Source organism: Mytilus californianus, unplaced genomic scaffold (genome assembly GCF_021869535.1).
Source record: "Mytilus californianus isolate M0D057914Y unplaced genomic scaffold, xbMytCali1.0.p SCAF_87, whole genome shotgun sequence".
Classification (NCBI taxonomy): domain Eukaryota; kingdom Metazoa; phylum Mollusca; class Bivalvia; order Mytilida; family Mytilidae; genus Mytilus; species Mytilus californianus.
Genome location: NW_026262742.1, coordinates 246885 through 267998, shown reverse-complemented (window position 1 = coordinate 267998; position 21114 = coordinate 246885). Strand labels below are relative to the sequence as shown.

Here is a 21114-nt window from a genome sequence, read left to right as displayed (position 1 = left end):
ATAATTATAATTGTGTTGGCTCAATATGCTATTATTAGATAAATGATTGATGCATTTTTTACTCTGATTATAATAAGATACATGATTGATGTTTTAGTAATTAAAAATACTTTTAATTGGCCAAATCAAACAAGAAATTGAGAGAATTCAAGAATCGCGATGGCAAATATGTTGCAAACAAAATCATTTTTTTTATTTTTTTCTGTTACTGGGTTGTGGCAATAACCCCTCGATAATTTGTGATTGCGATCGTCAAATTTTGACAGATCTTTATTTTCCGATCGTCAAATTTTGACAGATTTTTTTTTTGCGATCGTCACATTTTAACGGACATTACTCATTCATTCGTCAGAAATTCTTTTGCTATCGTTATAATATGACAGACGGTCATTTTCTTCTAACAGACTTAAAGATATAAATGGTCAAAACGATATTCACTTTTGACAAATTTGATGGTACTTCAAACAATCTGAAAGTAAATGGAATGTGCGCAATAATAATAATGTCAATACCCTGCATTGGACAGTTGGATACCATGAATCGACGGAAACCAGAATTAAATATGATAAAAATATATCAAGCCTTCAAGGCAATTTGGAATACTTAATTAAAATGTTGGGTTCCAAAATGCCTAAAATAAATAAAGTTGTAGGGTTGATTGATTGATGAGATGAAACACCACGTTCTATACATTTATAAAAATAAGATGTGGTATGGTTGCCAATGAGACAACTCTAGACTGGTCAGAGACCAACATTCTACACCTGCATATATTTTTTAGGTAGTTCTTTGACATGGCGGATCAAGTTAAAAGTAGATCTGCTCAATATAGGAAAAAACTTAAAGAAGAAAATCCTCTAAAATATTCAGAATATCTGGAAAAACAACGTGAAAGAGCCAAAAAGAATAGAGAAAATCTAAAAAAAAAGAATTGATGAAAAAAAAACCATCTGATGAAGCAAAAAAAAAAACATCGACAATTAGAACAACAAAGGCAAAGGCAAACTCAGTACATAGAAAGAAAGAAATCAGAGAATGTAAACTGGAAACCCAAGAAAAAAGAGAAAGTTACTGATACGCAAACCAGGAATGCAATAAAAAGTCGTCAGCAATACAATAGAGATAAAAAAAGATTAGAAAGGAGTAATATGTCATACCAGAAAATGATGTGGATCCGAAAAAAAGACAGAGAAAAGAAAGCTGCAAAAAGAAAACAGAAAAGGGAAGACGCTGATTCAAAGATCAATAAAAAAGGCAAACTCATGCAAGATCAGCAAGGAAATGCATTCAGTTCAAAACAAACTGAATGGAATGTAACAACAAAGATAAGGACTGCATTGCCTAATACACCTGTAAAATTTGCCAAAATTGTCAAGAATTTAGTGGAAAACGCCACACCAATGAAGAGAAGATCTATGGAAAAAATAGGTATCAAATCTGGTAAAACTAGATTAAATGGCATACCTACAGACATCAAGGCATCTTCAGAAGGCAAAAGTGCCCTCAAAACAATTGCAAAGTCCTTTGTTCATGAAAGCAAAAGATTTTTGAGTAAACAATTGGCACTTAATAGGAGAACAATCACCAGAGTTATTTCAAAGATGGGGAAACAGAAAGGTACCACAGTGGGTAAAGAGGTTATACAGAACTTTTACAAAAGAGAAGATATCGCAAGGATACTACCACAAAAAAGATTTGCTACCAAAGATGGCCCTGGGTATGGTATGCAAATTTCCGTGAAAGCAGCTCATTCAAAATACTTGGCAGAAAATCATGCAAAGCCTGTTAGTCTAGGAAAATTTGCAGCTCTACGGCCTAAAAATGTACGTAAACTTGCAGCCAGTCACAGGGAGTATTGTGCCTGTGTTTACTGTGTCAACATCAGATACAAACTGTTGGTATTGAGCAGGACAGTGAAAGATTCCAGCAAAAAGAAAACGTGTGAAAAGGATATTTTGGATATACTTTTATGCAGCAAATCAGACAATGAGCACTTTCATAAGTCCCAGTATATTAATGGTGAATGCTCAATATGTAATAACTACAATAGGAAACTCCAGCTGTTTTACAACGAAATCCCTGAAAATAAAGTAATGAAGTGGAGAAGATGGGAAAAATCAACAGACAGCGTAACCAAAAAAGTAAAGAGAATTATAGTAACTAAGTCTGGAAATAAGGGTACATTATTGAAAGAAATGGTAGAAGAAGACATCATGAAGCCTGCACAAGGAACAACCTTTATCAAACACCTGCATAATGCGCAATGGCAAAATAAACAATTCAGCACATTAAAAAATACTTTGCCACCGAACTGGACACTACAAATAATGGACTTTGCGAAAAAAAAGAGGAGTAATTTATCAGAACGAGATTAAATCAGCCTTTTTCTCCCCAGAGCAAATAACAATGCATCCCATAGTAACTTACTATCAAAGTGAAGTTGGATTGGTGAGAGACTCGGCAATCATAATTTCTGAAGATTGTATACACGATTATCATGCAGTTAGGCACTTCACTGCTATTGTAGATAGACACATTGAGGGTAAAACTGGGAATGTCCCAACTCGAAAAGTAATCTTCTCTGATGGCTGCAGTAGTCAATATAAGTCTAAAGGCCCGTTTGCAGATTTATCTTTGGAAAACTCTGTTGAAATCAACAGAAATTTCTTTGGTTCAGAACATGGGAAGTCAGATTCAGATGCTGAAACAGGAGTTGTTAATAGAGCTGTTGATAGAGCGATTATAGGGAACCAGGTGATCATTAACAACAGTAAAGATATGTTCAATTACTGCAAAACTAACCTTGAATTGAACGAGAATCTGGGAAAAAGAAGTTTCTTTTTTGTAAAGAAAGGAGACATAAACAGAAATAAACCAGAAACGGAGGTGAAACCTGTACCTAATACTCGAAAGATTCACCAAGTATTAAACATTAAAGATGAGCGATATACTTTACAGAGTAGGACCCTATCATGTTTTTGTCAGTATTGCAGACAAAAAGACTACCAAAATTGTCTTAACAGGGAATACGTGTCAGAATTTACTTTACAAACTTTAACATGTTTGGAAAAAAAATGAAGATTAAAATATAGCAAAACCCAAACCTCTCAGTGCTTCATCAGATAATTTAGAAAAAAAGAAAAAGGTGCCACAGATTATGAAAAATGAAATGAAAGATAATAAAACAACAAAACAACCATTGAAAAAGCCAACTGGAAACATGAAGAAGAAAGATGGAGTCCAAAAGAAAGATATCCTTCAGAAGAAACAAAATCCCTTGAAAACAAACAACTCTGATATAAAAACACAATGTGACAACACTGAAATTAAAACCACTGGAAAAGTTCAAAATAATGTGAGGGAACATATATCAGATAGGGATGCTTTATTCATACAATTGCAATACAAATTGATAAATTGTTCATCCTTTGATGAATTCCAAGCTGAATGCCTAAATTCACTAACACTCAGAGGGCTTTGAAGTAAATGTCAATCACCATATTTCAATTCTGAACCTCCGATGTGGAATAGATAAGGCAGCATTGCAACTTTTGGGAGAAGAATTTTTAGCAGTAAATATGTACCCAATAGAAGTTTATGGTGATGGAAATTGCTTACCCCGATGTGGTGCAGTATTTACTGGCTTGCACCATATTGAATTGCGGGTAAGAATAGCAATAGAAGGCATTGCCTTTGAGCATTTATACATGGATAACAAATTTTTTTAGCAAGGGTTCCGGGCACATATCTGGCAAAAACCATACATCTTTGTATGCTCAGTACTCTGATGAATTTGATCCATCTGCAGTCTAAACACCAGCTGTTGAAAGAAGGCTATATCGCAAAGAACTCATGGAAATAATAAAACCAGGCAGGTACATGGGGATTTGGCAGATGTTTTGTTTGGCATCTGTTTTAAAATCAAAAGTCAGATTAGTGTATCCCCTTTATGGCAGTGGAATGGTTCGAGAAGATCTGAACCGCATCATTTTCCCAAGAGATATTGGGGTTAGTCTTGAGAATGAAATCTGTATTATGTGGTCTCACATACATGGCTGCAATGTTGATAGAAACTTGTGGAGACCAAATCATTTTGTGGTAATACTACCAATGGACAACATAACTCAGGAAATTGATGTTGTGATGGACTCGGAGTCAGAATCTGAAGAAAACTGGAATGTTGGAGTGTCTGAAATCCTGGACCATCTGGAGGATATTGAAGGCAAACCATTGCTTGATATTAGCCTTGAATTCTCAGGTTTGATATCTTTATATATATAGTTAACTAGGAAGAAAAACAGATCTAGGGTTTATTTTGTAAACTTCAATGAGACAGCAACCCAACAACAAAACCAATACCAAACGGGGCCTTTTATAGGTGACTACTGTGGATTCATTATTATTCATGGGATACCAAATTTTAAGGGTATAGGTAAACAACAAATTTAAATGTTCACTGAATCACAAACTTTCTATAAGCTTGTATGCAGACTTTTGCTAAACCACGAAATAAAATATCCACGAAAATACAAATTTTCTTCAAATACACGAAAATTGGTATCCACGAAAATAAATGAATCCACAGTAACTGAGTATACGGTATGGGGTTTTATTATTGTTGAAGGCTGTACGGTGACCTATAATTACAAATATTCACTTATTTGAACTCTGGTGGCTAGTTGTCTCATTGGCAGTCATACCCCATATCTCTATATTTCTCATATTTTTATACAGATGATACAAATGTATGTCAACATGAGAAAGTGTTGTAATAGAACAAATTTACAAGAACAGGTACACAAAAGACACACAACGACAAACATTAAACAGTAAACACTAAAAAACATCGAACATTCCTGTCTAAAAATTCATCAGGTAAACCCATGATCAGAAGTTAGGAAAATCAACATATATATTTGAAAATGACCTCATGAATTGCTCAATAAGTACATGGCAAGTCTTGTTCAACATTGTTCTTCAATCTTTCAGCACTGGACACGTTTTTCCAAACTGCAGACAAAAGAGAAAAAGAGCAGGTCATACTAGACGAACTTATAGTGGATAAAGCACCATCCACTCCATGCAGCAGAGCAGGAAGGTAGCTTTAAATGCCTTTTCCGCTATGTTTGAAATTTATGCTTCATTTTATTGGATAAAAGAGATTTTGAAATACAAATGATCATTTAATTGAAATCTTCTCGGAGAATAACAGATTTTTTTTGCCATGAATGATAAAACTGGAACCCATTTTCAAATATACACTTCTGTATGTATACCACCTTATATGCATGCAAATTACATTCATCAAGGCTCAAGTATGACAGAAATTTTGATTACTGTTCAAAGTAAATGTTACGGCAGTGATGTTTATTAATCATAATTTTATATTCATTGTACTGATTAGAATTGTATTGCCCAGTGTAAAACATCTGGCATACTCAAGTTAATAATTTTTGTTTCATGTTTACAGGCATCATGAAAACACAGAAGAGTCAAACATTGTTACAGAAAACAATGTTCAAGATGTTCCAACAAGGTATGTATAAGTGATATTCTCAACATTGGTATACATACATGTATATGTGATAAACAAGTAAAAATTAAAAAATTAAATTTTTTAATGAAAAATGAAATAGCATTTATTTCAGACACTTGCTTAATCAGGATGTAATCCAACACTTTCAACTTGTTCTCAATGTTTTTAACAGACATTTTAATAATGGTACAAACTTGGCTGTCAAGTTTGGAGATAGTATTATTCCAGCAGTAGTAAGTTGAGTTCATGAACAATTTTCTTGTTATTTCTGTTTTGTTTTATTCACAGTACACCATGAGATGATTATTCTCGAAAATATACTGGTACACAGTGTATAATTGAACACTGTGTCACCTCAAAAATCCTATCAATACATTCATTATCAGGGAACTGTTCCTTTACTTTCAGTGCTTTTCTTATGTTCATAGGGAGTGTGTTATGTGAACCATTACATTAGCTCTAGATATGTCCCTTCATTTACTGTTTTGGGGTTTTACACAATTTTGGTATTGTCAGACAATAATCATCTCTCGTGTTCAATATGTGCTATGTTGCAAGCATAAACTTTCAGTTTGAAGAACAAAACTTTTATGTTTTTAGTTCATGTTTAAAAAAAAGCAGATTAATTCAAATAATTAGTTATGCAAGTACAAATGTAGTAGGAGAATTATATAAATATCATATAGTCTGAAGTTAAAAAATAAAAAAATAAAATAAATCTCTCTTAACAAGTGTAACTGGAGTATACAGAAATTTCAGTATATAAATTGTAAAGAAAAGCTTGTATATTCACACCATTTTATTTTCACTACTGAATATATATATATATACACACAACTGGCTGTCATTTCTAAGTAGTCTTTCCAATATTTTCTGTTCATTTATTTCAAATTTTGTTCTTAAAGATTTCTGAATGGCCATGGATACATTATTACAAATACTATAAAGAAGGAAAATGGATGGATGGACAGACACTGTATACTGTTGCTGCCACGGATGTTCTCAGAACTGTGGACCCGCCTGATATTAAAATAGAAGGCCATCACCTGTTCTACATATTCAGTGGTAGGTACTTGACTGATAGTCATTGACAAGGCTTCTGACTTTTGACAAGCACAGAAATATGTTGAGGGGATAAACTAGTTTTGTCTATATGTTCACAAAATCATTGATTAATCAGTAGAGTAGCACATTACTATACATGTAAATTTAACCAATGTTGTACATGTAGCAACCATAGTTCTAATGCTAGCTTTATCTATTGCAGATAAGGTGTTATAGTAAATTGCATATTGCTTCCATGTTGTTACTGTGCCTGTTTAGATAATTATAAAACAAGTGACAAATTATATATTGTGTATTATCAATGATATTAATTTTTATAAATATAGTGTTATAAATGCAAATTATTTTAGTCAATACATTTTTTTCTTTTAAGGTGATGTTTTCAAGAATGGGCCTCAGAAGATCTTGGACTAACTACATGAACTATGAAGAAAACAAATTTCTGTCAATATTTTTTGTTATAATGATATTATTAAATTGGATTCAATGCAAACTGTGTAGATCTTGTTCTGAAAAAAAAATTAGAATATATGTATTATTGGCTAAAAACTTGCGACTACTTGATATTTATTTTAGTTACCAGTGATTGTGAGGAAGATTTGACCGAAACATTTAACAAGCTTTTTCAGACCAGGTGCTCTTTTCCCAAAAAGGTCTTACGACTAAAATTGATTGCAAGTTATACTGAAATGTTCACGACTTACGAGTACTTTTTCTCGTAAGATTTTTTGTGAAATGAGTTGCAGAAACTTCTTTATTAATACTAGCAAATTAAGTTATTTTATTCCATGATATAAAACAAAAACAAAAACCGAAATAGATACATGGAATAGTAATGAAATATAGCATAAGTATAATAAATATAATGGCCAATCATCTATGGACATCATCACTAATTGGTTGTTTGCTATGGGATGCCTGTGTCCAGAATGACATCAAACTTTCTCCAATTTTTGTAGATATATGTTCCTAAAAATGACCTTCATGAGAAAAAAGGGGAGTGTCTTGCAAGAAGCAGACCCTGCTTAACCTTCCAGAGAACCTGAGGCCACCCCGTTTTTACAGGGTCTTTGTCTTTAGTTCTTTAGTATTGAGTGTCAATTGGTTGTTGTTGTATATGTTTATTGTCCCTGAGATTGTCTTTGTCCTTTGTTTTTCCTTCTTTTTGATTGATTGATTGCTGATTGCTTTACTCCGCATCAGCACAACCTTCTTTTTGACCCTTTGGCTGTGTACCCTTCCTTAATTGGTTTCATTTTACTTATTATACCATTAAATACTTGTTTGATCTTAACAGGAGGTGTCTGTTTCTGTCAAAACTTCATGTTGGCAAATCGATAGCATGATTTTATTAGAATTGTTGGTACATGTATCAAATAGCTTTCTGTCAAATTTTATGCTTGCAAATAGCATAAATTTGTAAAACTTTTATGTTAGCAAAGGGCATTCCGTCAAATATTTATGTTAGCAAATATCAATCTGTCCACATTTTATGTTAGTGAATATTGTTCTGTCAAAACTTTAAGTTAGCAAAAAATATTCCGTCAGAATTTTATGTTAGCAACTAATAGTCCGTCAAATGCTGACATTAGCACTACATTTGTCAGTCAAAAAATGACATCAAAATACAAAAATCTATTTTTTTCTCTTGTAATAAAATCTCTATGTATGATGCATTGTTATATAGCTTATCTATAGAAGTAAAAAACAACTAAACTCAACTTTAAGCAAAACTATCAGAGTTTTATGGCATAAATGTTTATTTATATTTGTTGCTTATGTCATAAATTCCGTCAAAATGTCTGTCAAAAATGACATTAGGAACAATTTTTTTTTATTTGTTTAATAAAAGATTATTATTAGGGGAATAAACTTTCTTTTTGCATATTTTGATTTTGTACCTTATTTTCTACTAATTTGCCAAAAAAAGCTAGTAGAAAAGAGTTAACAAAAACAAATATTTTCAATGTAGTTGTTGGTGCACTTTTAAATGGAAGATGTCTGTTATCATGTTCTTGACAAAATGAGCCAGTATCTTTCATTCCCTTCAGAACTCAGTAGGGTTTTAAATGTGCTAATTTCTCGTTTGTGTTCCTATCAGTATACTATATAATAAACATAGCACATGATGAACTAGTCTCGTCGAATTATTAAATCTGACCACGGGATTTAGGCCGTACTGTTGTCAGTGTAGCGATAGGTGAACAGAACAGAGGTCCAGTTTAGATTCACAGCACATGTCACTATGTTATTGTTCTATTATAGATTTGAAAATACTTTGAACGACTAATTTATTTTACTCTCGTAATGGTATTGACCATATGTGGATTCTTAAAATTTTTAAAGAACTTCTGGATAATTTTAAACCTCGGTCTGTTTCTGAAATTAGTTCTAACATAACTTTGATATTTAAACCCTGTACACCACCATTCCCCATGTAGAATTATATTATTTTTTAAATACTTTGAACGACAAAATTATTTGATATTTTATTAGATAGATGCTTTTTTTGTTAAATATTTGTCTTTTTAGAGATTGAGACACATTGATGACTGCTATACCCATATTTTGACTATTTTACCTATTTTGTCTTGTTTTGTTCACGCATCGATGTAAATATAATGGAACTTGATGCTACTGTCATACAAGTGAGAGGTTTAGCGCTATAAAACCAGGTTCAATCCACCATTTTCTACATTTGAAAATGTCTGTACCAAGTCAGGAATATGACAGTTGATGTCAATTCGTTTGATGTGTTTTATCATTTGATAAGGGACTTTCCGTTTGAATTTTCCTCGGTGTTCAGTATTTTTGTGATTTTACTTTTTGTTTCACAACAGAGCCTGTTTTATAGAAGTTTACAGTTAGTGAGCAGTTTTTGTCATTTTCGAAATCGCATACAATTTTTATAACAGCACCATCTTTCACCGATGTAGTTTTTTACCGGGACCAAAGTATTGTATGATAGCATTTTTCTATTAATCGATTCTCGAGGGCACTGTACTGAACGTGAATTTATTGATTCTGCCATCATGTATCAGGTACAAGAGAGAATATGTTAATTATGTAAAAGAGATATAGAGGATGAAAAACATTTTTTATTACAGTGCCCAATTTTAAAAAACAAATGAAAAGATGTAATTTTAGAACTTAAAAAAAAATATGTCAACTTAAAAACATTGATTTAAAGTCAAAATTTATTTGGTTTATGTCATGTAAAGATAAATATGTTCATAAATTGCAATACCTAATTTCTGATTTAGAATGTGAGAAAAAAAAACCTTACTAACTCTAGAAATGTCTAGTTGTAATAAGATGTCAAATTCTTTAAAATTATTATAATATATGTTATTTTTATTAGATATAAATTATTCAGTCTATAATAACAAAGAAGACTGGGTTGTGCATATATATCCAAAAAATTTGGTCACTGACATTGGACATTATATATATCATTTTAAGTCCTTTATAGACCATAACAATTATTTAAAAAAAAAATTTTTTCATCACTGATATCAACAAAATCAATGATAATCGTATGTATATATCACAATTTGTATTAATTATTCTGCTCTTCATGGGCGTCTTGATTGACAAATACAACTATTCTTATTCTTATTCATTCTGTAAATGGGTTACGGGCGATTCATGTGGAACTAGTTCTTTGTTTTTTTATCTTTAAATATGTTATATATAAATCATTTTCAACTATGCAGTCCACATATTTTGATGGAGGTTTGCTTTCTCGAGTAGAAACTGTCATGATATCAGATGATTTGAGATTTTACGCCTCTTGTTAGTTGATAATTGATATGTTTGACATGATTAATCATCTGTTCAAGTAAATCGGAATGCCATCATTATCAATAGGACCTGATTTGAATACTAGTACCATAATAAAGTTCCAACATCTTTAACTATAGGATTTTGGATTACTTCTTCAGTGATAAATAATAGAAGTGACAGCAGCCATCAAACCGGAAGTCATGCTGCTGATTTACAAGAGGGGCGAAAGATAACAGAGTGACAGTCAAAGTCACAGATCGAAAACAAACTGACAACGCCATGGCCAAAAAAGAAAAAGGCGAACAGACAAACAGCAGCACAAAAGACACAACATAACTAAAGACTAAGTAACACGAACCCCACCAAAAAATGGGGGTGGTCTCAGTTGCTCCGGAAGGTATTACAAATCCGGTGAAAGGGAAGGGTATTGTAGTTACGACATAAAGAACATATCGGATATCATCTGTGAAACGCTTATTCCATAACGGTCAACCAACTGGTGATGGCGTCCGTAAAATTTACGAAGGGATGATTTCAACTTTGCCATTTGAAACTCTTGGTTTAATAGCTTCCTTGTGATCAGTCACCCTCTACCAAGGAAATCATGATAGGAAATACAAGCCCGGGAATATCGTTTCAATTGGGAGATATATACTCCGTATGCAGGCGCTGCTGGAATATTGCTACATAGAAATGGAAAGTTCCCAATTGGGAAGCTGAAATCATCTCTTATGTCTTAAAGTTTTGTTTTTAACCGACCCTCATTGTAAATTTCTAGATGTAATTCAAGATATGAGACATAACTGTATCTGTAGTATCTTTTGTCGTCTATAGTTCGATGGGATAGATTCGTTCAACATAGTCACCAAATTTTGTATTATTAAGTGAGATAAACTCATCTATATAGCGGAACGTGAAGTTGTTAAAGGATATTGCTAACTTTTTATCTTTCTTTCTAAGAAGTTCCTGTATGAAGTATCCAAATCTGATTCACGCCACCTCTAGAATAGACAGTTTCACAATAACTTTGAAGCCCTGCTTTAATTGCTTATACAATTGATGTTAATAATTTAGAAACCGGTTTCGTGGAGCACTTGGAAGACCCAGCAATATACCGTTGTTTGTAAAGACACTAATGCAGTTTAGGTATCCAATACAGTGATGGAAGATACAGTATTTCATCTTTGGTTGAAATTCCAAAGGAACATAGAACAGACCTATGATTATCAAGGATAAGTTATGTCTTGCATTTTATTCAAATATATTCTTCTGCTAGAGAAAATGACCAGCTATATCAGGATCAAATTTAGGTTAACGTCTGTGGTGACGATTTTGAAATATTTTGACAAGTTATCCATTATTAACAAATATTAACTAGTCAAGAAGACAAAGTATATTTCCGCCAAAGTGGACAATGGACATAGAGTGAAAGACAAGTTGCAATATTTACGGCCAAATGAATCGGTATTCTGACCGATACGTCCTAACAGACGATGTGAAGGAGAAACAACAGTCGGTGCTTTCCCAGCGTGCTGCAGATTTGATTGTCTTTCCCATATAACTGTAGAAGGTTCTGTACAACCTGTGACATCCTCTTAGTTATGTCCACCCTCTTGTATGGTCACCTTCATATGGTAACCATTAATTGGGATATTCAATCTTGAGATGTTGGCCATTTATTGGGGTGAAATTTACCTGTACAGGTAACTAATGATTCTTTTAAAATTTACATTTTAACATATTCTTGAAATTGTATAATACAATTTTGTTTACTTTTTTGGCTTTAAATTTATTTATTCTTATTTTTTTTGTTTTAATTTTATTTATTTTTTCTTTTGGTGGAAATTTTTATTTGTATTTATTCATTTTTGTATGTGTTTCTTTTTAATTTGTTTTTTTTTATGTTTGTTTTTTTCAATGTTTTGATTTTTGTATATTTTTTCTTTTTTTTTGTTTTTTTTTATTTGTTTTTATTTATTTTATTCAGGTTTGTATGTTTTTTTTCTAAACATAACATGAATAATAAATGTAATATTTAAAGTTATTTTCTGAAGCAACAGCAATTTTTGAAAGTTTCATAAGAAACGAAAGTGATATGTGTTATAATTTAATAATACTAGTAGATAATATTCATTAAACTATATAATTTTAATCTGATGGTAAAAAAGATAATTACAGTCAGAACATTAATGCATTAAACATTGTTATAATTAATTGTCATATTAACAATACATTATATAGTTTTCCTTCAACATCAAGTGTTTTAGCACAAATATGAAATTGTCAAATCAAAAGTCAACTAAAACATGATCTTCTTTTGCTGTTTAACTGGACGTCTCAGGGCTTGGTTACTTTTTGTTACTACCATGAGTTTCCAAGCTTGTGGCTGCTTTACCTCTGGGTAGAAGTGGCAGGCAATACCTAATCCGATAGATATCAGGTTATCCATTTTCAGATCAGTGTTTGATCTGGTAATTTAAGTGTCTCTTAAGGTCTGAAAATTACAAAACACTCAAAGAAAGATGACGGCTCTCAGGCTGATATAATGACCTAGGGCTGAAAAAAGGGTCTGATATGAAAAATGCCATCTTATAATCTATATTTATCGAAAAGGATTTCTTATGCTATTAGCCAATGAGAACACAGAAAGTTAATAGTCATATAATAAAACATATTATCAATTTGAAATAGGCCCTAACAGATTTTCTACTTAATATAACAGATTATTTATTTGATTTAACTGATTTATTAATTTGACTGTTCAAGCTTGTGTTTTACCATTTCTTATATAACTGTGTAATTTTTTTTTCATAAACAGTATTTCTAAACACCTGTAAATGTTCACGGATTAAATGTATTTGGCACAATTATTATGTTTCTAAAAAAATGTTATTGTCGTAAGCTTTTATCAAACTTACCCTGGCAGTAACTTGTCAGTTGATGGTTAATTCGTCGGTTCACTTGCGGGCTCCGTGTAGACGACGTTCTATGTTTTTGCTTTGGCTTTTCGAATGACAAGATCCGAAACGAGGCTGTCTGTCTTCCGGATCTGTCACCTCCGCCAGTGGAGCACCACCGACCCTACTCCGAGGTACTACACTCCCCCGACTTTATAAAAGAGGAGTGAATCAGGGGGGTCAATCCCGGTGGATAAAAAGGGTGTGGAGTACAATAAAAATGGGGAGCCTTTCATTAACAATCAAGCGGACCCCCAGTATCACAATGACCATTGAACCCCCTAAACATATTCCCCTGGAGCATACTATACAAAACGCAATTAAAAATTTAAATTCATTCACAGTTAGCCAACGGGCTCTTAATTCATTAACTGATAGCCAACGGGCTCTGAAGTCATTACTATATACATGGGAAAGAGGCCTGCCTTCGGGGTCACTCCGTACAGACGGCCACCATTGAGGCGTGCCTGCCGTAGAATCTCCCTCGGAGAGTCTGCCCTCACATCGCCCACTGCCTTAGCCACCTGATACAGGTGAAGAGGGTGGCCATGCTGTGCGTTAGGAGGGGGAAGGAAGGTGCATCACTCTCTAGGAGGATCCGAAACGGCGGCACCATCCTCAAAGCGTCCTTCTGCTCGGAGTTAAAGGAATTGACGCCCATTCCATAACCGAAGTTACCCCAAGGGTGACTGGGGAATAGAAGTATGGTCACCATTGGTCTTCCTCCGACCGGCGGTAAAATCCACGTCAAAGTGGGGCGTCCGTTTGGCTGTGCGTTGAGTCTTGATTCCCAGCATTGGAGAAGTCTTACAGATAAATAATTTTGACGTTGATCGTGTAGTATTGTGTTGGGGCGTGCAATGCAGATGTCAGACAGAATGGGCATTGGCGCAGGACAAAAATCATCTCACTTAGCCTCGTCATACTAGCACCGTCAATATTATTTTACTGTATGACCTCACTAGGCCCCTGAAGTCATCGATGGTATGTTCGGCAAGAATTATATTTTCTGTAAACTTTGCCAATCAATTCCGTTATTTTAATAAAAAAGAAAAGAAGACTGATTCCATATGGACTCTCCTTCATTCAAAACCATGTCTGTTGAATCGAACTAAACAACAGAAATTTTCCTGGGTTGACATATTCATATCATAGATGGGTCGCATTTATTTTGTATGCATTTAATTTGTTTTAGGTTGCCATTCGCCGAGTCTCTCAACACAATGTTTCAAGTCCTCTGTGGACAAATAGGCGTATTCCTGGTCAGTATGATAGCTTTAAATTCCCATTTGAAGATGATCCAAAAGAGCACACTTTCTTAAGTGTGCCAGTGGAACTTACCGACCATAGATATCCTGCTCAACCTCAACTAAAGAGCCACTACTGCTAATTTTTATACGACTGCAAAAAAATGTTTGTGGTCGTACATAGACGTTGGCGTCGTCATCGTTGTCGTCGTCGTTGTCGTCGTCCGAAGACACATTAGTTTTCGCACTCTAACTTTAGTTTAAGTGAATGGATCGCTATGAAATTTTACCATAAGGTTCAATACCACAAAAGGAAGGTGGGGATTGATTGGATTGGATTGTGGGTTATGGTACCAACAGTTAAGGAATTAGGGGGCAAAAAGGGGCCAAAAATAAGCATTTTTGTAACTTCCAGACATATCTTGTGTGTAAGTGTATGGATCTCTCTGACATTGTACTACAAGGTTCCATATCACAAAGGGAATGCTGGGATTGATTTTTGGGGTAATTGCCTCCAAATTTTAGGAATTAGGGACCAAAAAGGGGCATAAAACATGCATTTTTCTAGTTTCATAACAATAACTTGTGTGTAAGTGTATGGATCTCTCTGACATTATATCACAAGGTACCATATCACAAAGGGAATGCTGGGATTGATTTTGGGGGTAATTGCCTTCAAATTTTAGGAATGAGGGGCCAAAATAAGGGAAAAAACAAGCATTTTTCTAGTTTCATGACAATAACTTGTGTTCAAGTGTATGGATCTCTCTGAAATTGTACTGCAAGGTACCATACCACAAAGGGAAGGTTGGGATTGAGTTTGGGGGTGATGAATCAGAAGGGGGTTCAAAAAATTTAGGGGGGATTTTTTTACCTTTTTTTTTTTTAAATTTTCCATTTTGTATTGGTTATTTCTGATTTATATATAAAAGCAAATAATAATGATATGGTTTGAATAGGTAAATCAAAAAAAAATTAGTTCTTAGACCACTTTCATTCTGTGTCAGAAACCTATGCTGTGTCAAATATTTAATTACAATCTAAATTCAGTGCTGTATCAAGCTTGAATGTTGTGTCCATACTTGCCCCAACTGTTAAGGGTTCGACCTCTGCGGTCGTATCAAGCTGCGCCCCAGCGTAGCATTTTATTATTATAAGTTTTGGAGTACATTCCTCTCCAATGTTAATATCTCCAGATTGTAACTTTTCTTTATATCATCTCTCAATTGTTATTCTGGTCTTGGAGTTGGTATCGTGATTTTTGTTGTTTTCATGTATATAATTTTATTTGCTCTCCATACTCGTCTGGCCCCCAAGGGTGACTGGGGAATAGAAGTATGGTCACCATTGGTCTTCCTCCGACCGGCAGTAAAACCCGTGCTAAAGTGGGGCGTCCGTTTGGCTGTGCGGGATGTACAAATTTGCAGCCACGTCCGGTCAGAATGGGGACGTTAAATCCGATGCCTCGTGTAAAGAGAGTGCCACGCTCTTTGCACGTTAAGAACCCTTGCAACAACTCTTTGAGGGGTCCGTAGGTGACCTGTTGCAAGGCTAAATTTCAGTCCCTATCCAATATACCCTCATTTCCCGTGGCAGTCTAAATTTCTCCGACCTTAATCCCTTAATCTATTACAGAACCTACCTATTGTATTTATTGTGAACTTGTTCTCGTCCTGAATATGCATGAGATATTTGCCACTGGACGTTAAGCAACCAACAATCAATCAATCAATCATACTCGTCTGTGGTACATGATTAAATGTCCAGTGTATATAGTAGTGTCAATATTGTTGACCTTTGCGAACTCTTGCAGAATTTGTCCTGCATTTGCAGGAAAATTGTCATAAATTTTGAGGTTGTACTGATGTGCCAACTGGGTCTAGTCAATATAAGACCCCGTAGGATTTGAGTTGAGGAGTTGTAGATATCTTTGTTTGTCCAAAAAGCTCAAATTTGCAATGCTGTTATTTTTGGTTTTCTCTTTTGTCTTGTAATCGCACTGGCTTGCCATTTGTTTTGGTTCAAAACAACTTGACATTCTGTCTCTGTTATATTGTTTGATCGAGTTTTCAGTAGCTAAAAAACTATACACATCATTACCACCATCCGTGATTGATTCGGTGAATTTGTTTCTGGACTCGACAATGTTTTTATTAATCTCTCTTTTTTCTATCTTGTGGTGTGGGAATATCAGACATAGAAACAGATATTGATTTGTGAAATGAAATGTTCATTTATTTTTCTACTTCTGGCTGAATCATATTTATAATAGTTTCTAACTATGTTAAGTCCTTTTGTGTTAATCTCCTTGACAGCCTTTGGTAAAGTAATGTGTATAACGGGTTTGGTAGCACTGCTGCATAATGCACTCATGGCAATGGTTTTAAGTAAAGCAGACTTATGCAGTTTGGATATGTGTTCACAGACGGTATTACAGGGATTGCAATCCTCCAGTGTATGTACTTTCTTTTCTTTTACTGATGATTTAGTCCACTTTTTGAAAGAGATATGATGGTGAATTCGGGGTTTTTAAACTAAAATTCAAAATTAAGACTGAGAATGGAAATGGGGAATGTGTCAAAGAGACAACAACCCGACCATAGAGCAGGTTTTGTGGTTTTTACACGTATTGTTACTAATACTGTGAAAAACAGAAAAGCAGTTGTGAAAAATGCCAGTGATTTTTTTTCAATATTGCAGAGGTATCTTAAAGAAAAAAGAAGACTCGCAGACTGGATGTTGTCATTTCAGACGGAATTTCTTCTTAGTGAATGAAGGTGATGTAAATAGAGAACGACCAGAGAAGACCAATGTTAGAGCTGTAGCTGAAACCAGAAACCTTCATTCTATGAGGGCTTCAGAAGAGTCTAGAAAAGCTGGTGGTGGGGCCTTTATCGTGGGTTTTAACCCTCTCAACTGCTGTGCTGGGTTGTTTTGGAGCTGGTTCTCCCCCAGTTTTAAAAATTTCACTCCTATGTTTTGAAAGTACTGCCTTGACCACTCTTGTGGTGTACCTCCATTTGTGTCGTAATTCTGTTGAAGTACGAAGAGTAACTCCAGTAGATTTTACTCTGATGGTAATATCATCCCATATTTTGTTTTTCAACTCATTTGCTACTGAGTTTGTCAATTTCCCTCTGAACTATTATTTAATTGCAGTGACCCAGGTGGTGGAAAATCCAACACGTTTGACAGGATCATTAATCCAGTTATGGAAGATATAGAAAAAGGATCGGGTTCAAAAATTACGCTTGAAATTTACACAACTGCCGGCATACACAAACACCAACAGCAAAACAGGGGGTGTGGCATTATCACAGGAGATGAAGAAAAAAGATTTCTTTTAAACACATCACAAAAAACAAGGAAAATCGGAAAGGGCACTACTTTGCAAGATATTGAACGCAAAGGGAGATTCAACGTCTTATCCGACTTCCTAGCTAATCCTGGAACAAAAACAAACAATAACATAAACAACTCAAGTTTATATTTCTGGAAATGCGAGATGTCTCCTTCGATACCAGGTTTACTACGCGTCTCTCTAAATTTTAGAGAAAATCAAATTGCACTGACTTTTCTCCAACTCTCACGTTCGTTGTCAATAAAACAATGAAAATTACGGGGCTTTCAAATAAAAAAGATATATAAACCATTATAGTTTAATTTTGGCAGCTTCAGTTAACATATAGGCATAATAAATAAGTATAATATATACACAGAAATATTCATATAATACAATTATGGGGAGGAGGTTAGGGTGAAAAGGTTTACGTCTAACTCAATCAGTTTCAAATCAAATAATAAAGGACCAACGCGTAAGTGTGAGCAGACTTCACTCATTTTATAATTTATATTTAATTCTTTTACCGTAAGGCTTTCAGTCAAAATAAGCAGACGAATTTTAGCCGAGTCATAACTGGTTTTTAAATTATAAAAACAATTACGAGGGCTTTCAAGTAAAGAAGATATATATAACATAGGCATAAATAAATATGTTTAATATACACACATAAATATTCATATAATACAATACAAAAGATACACATACGAATAATCTAAATAAAGCGGGCCCAAAAGAAATAAAAAAATGCGCCAAACAGATTATCAAAAACCGCCCACCAAAACAGATTATCAAAAACAGCCCGCCAAAAAAGATTATCAAAAACAACAAAATAAATTTCAATTCACGCAAATAGAAGAATTGAAACACAAGGAATGAGACACTTCCTTGAAAGTTCAAGCTCAAATAAAAAGGAATAAGAAACTTCCTTTATACGACACACTCAAGAGAATATGACGAAGTCCCCTGTAAGTGCACTAACTTCAAGTCAGCTTATGATCCCAAAGGATAGCACACTCCTTTGTAAGATCAAAATCCTAAGGGATAAAATTGCTTCCTTATAAGATGAACATCGATGACCTAACGATGTACAAAGCATACAAACAAATATTAAGATGATATATCATAAAACAAGAAGTAGACTATACAGCTTATATATGATTGATACCATGTTGAAAGCATTTGTGAAGCTCGAAGCTCGTATAGACAAGACCCATTAAGATGCAACCATCCGTCCTCAAAGGCAAAAATTGACCTTATAGGACGCCCTTTTTACAAGAAACCTTTTATAGGATTTTATAAAATTAATGTTGTATTTAGAACATACAGAAAGTAATTGCCTATTAATATAAACATATTTAAATCCAGTTAAATCAAAATCTACAGGTCTTGGTAAAATAGAGGAGATATATAGCTTGATATGCGGAGACAAAGATTTAAATTTTACAAATAACTCTCTTAAATCAGCAATAATACGATCAACAGAAAAAATCCCACATCGTTTATTCCAACATGAAAAAGACAATAAGAATAGTTACTTAAGTTTATTTCACCTTTACCAGTTTCTTCTTAATAGTGGAAATACGAGCACCACTGTAGGCTTGAAGGTCCATGTTAGAAATACCAGATAAATCTTTACAGATTGAATCTGTTAACACCAGCATATGCTTGTTGTTTATGTCTGAAAAAATATGATAAAAGTTTGGCCATGGACTCTGCAACAGATATTTTCTCCTGCATAGTAAAGTTTAAATATAGCTTATATGCATCACTTGCCCAGTCACCGTGAGGCTGAATACGTTCGCTTGGGACTCTAGCCTGAAAGGCAAATGATGCACATCCCCGTCTAAAAGAATGTGTAAAGTAAAGGCGAGGATCTCTACCAGTCAATGAAATGATACGCCTAAGTGTAGATTGACACTGTGTGTAAGTTACTGTTTTAAGACTAGCATTCTCTCTGAAAATTTTAACGTCTAACTCAAAACTATTTCAAATCAAATAGTATCAGTGTGAGCAGACTTCACTTACTCTTTTACCTTGAGGCTTTCAGTCAAATAAGCAGACGAATTTCAGCCGAGTAATTACTGGTTTATATAAAAAACAAACCTAAAATCAACTTACATCTGTTTATCTTCTATTTATTTACATGCATACTTACTTATCATGGATTTTTGTCAATATTCTGACCAATGTTATCAGTGACCTGAGTTATTTATTCTGATAATTATATTTCATCTGCCATTGTAACATGAACATGAAAATCCTTCAACAATTTTCATTATGTAAAAAGTAACCAAGTATAAGAATTTATACATTATTATTTATTTTGTTATTTGCATTGAATTGTCTTTAAACGGTAAAATATAAGTTAAACAGTGAGCATGCAATAACGTATCCCTGCAATGAACCTCCTGTTGAAATTACTATTAACATACAGTAGAAATTAATTTTATAACTAATATATTAGACAATGAGATTGGAGAAAGTTTCATTATCCTATAGGAACCAGAAATTCTTTAGATTGTGATTCTAGTAGTTCCATTTTCTGTCCTTGAAAAAATCAGAAGTGGGTTAAGGGTAACCGGTATTTGGCCACTGAATCCGTCTTCTGTCTAAATCAGCATAAACAAGTGTTTCTTTTTTATCTCATGATTCTCATGATATGTGCACAACTTATCCTTACTGGTTTTTGCAGTCTGGTATTCCTTTGCATGTAATACAGTGCCTCAAAATTGGAGTCTTGAAACCTTTAACTGTTACAACCTGCATCCCTCTTGGTTAAAGTCTGCAATATTGACTCAGAATTGTTATCAGTCTTTATTCCCATGGAAGAGCCCCTTCTCAAATTGTCTTTCATCTCATCATTAAAACTTATGGTTATACAAATACTGTTCGTGAAAAAATATTTAAAAAACTAGACAAGACTCCACTATTAAATATCATTATTATAATAAAATTAATGTGGGACATTGATATATCATTGGAAGACATAAATGATGCCCCCACAGATACCAAGTGTAATTTTAAAATACACAAATTTAAGCATGGGTGCACATAGGTCTATGGTGATTGTATATGCTAACGCAGATCTATGTGGGCTTGCAAAAGTGGCGCCTGGTAATATTTTATATCATACAAGAGCTGAGTGAGTGGCAGGATGAGGCATGGAACTAGTCCAGGTTG

General features: G+C 34.0%; 1 long non-coding RNA gene across 1 annotated transcript; it reads left to right on the top strand.

The window, feature by feature from the left end:
- Positions 1–5035: 5035 nt before the first annotated feature.
- Positions 5036–6726, top strand: LOC127713904 (uncharacterized). The gene is made up of 3 exons (XR_007987529.1): positions 5036–5098; positions 5471–5536; positions 6442–6726. It is a non-coding gene; the product is annotated as an uncharacterized LOC127713904 (long non-coding RNA).
- Positions 6727–21114: the final 14388 nt, after the last annotated feature.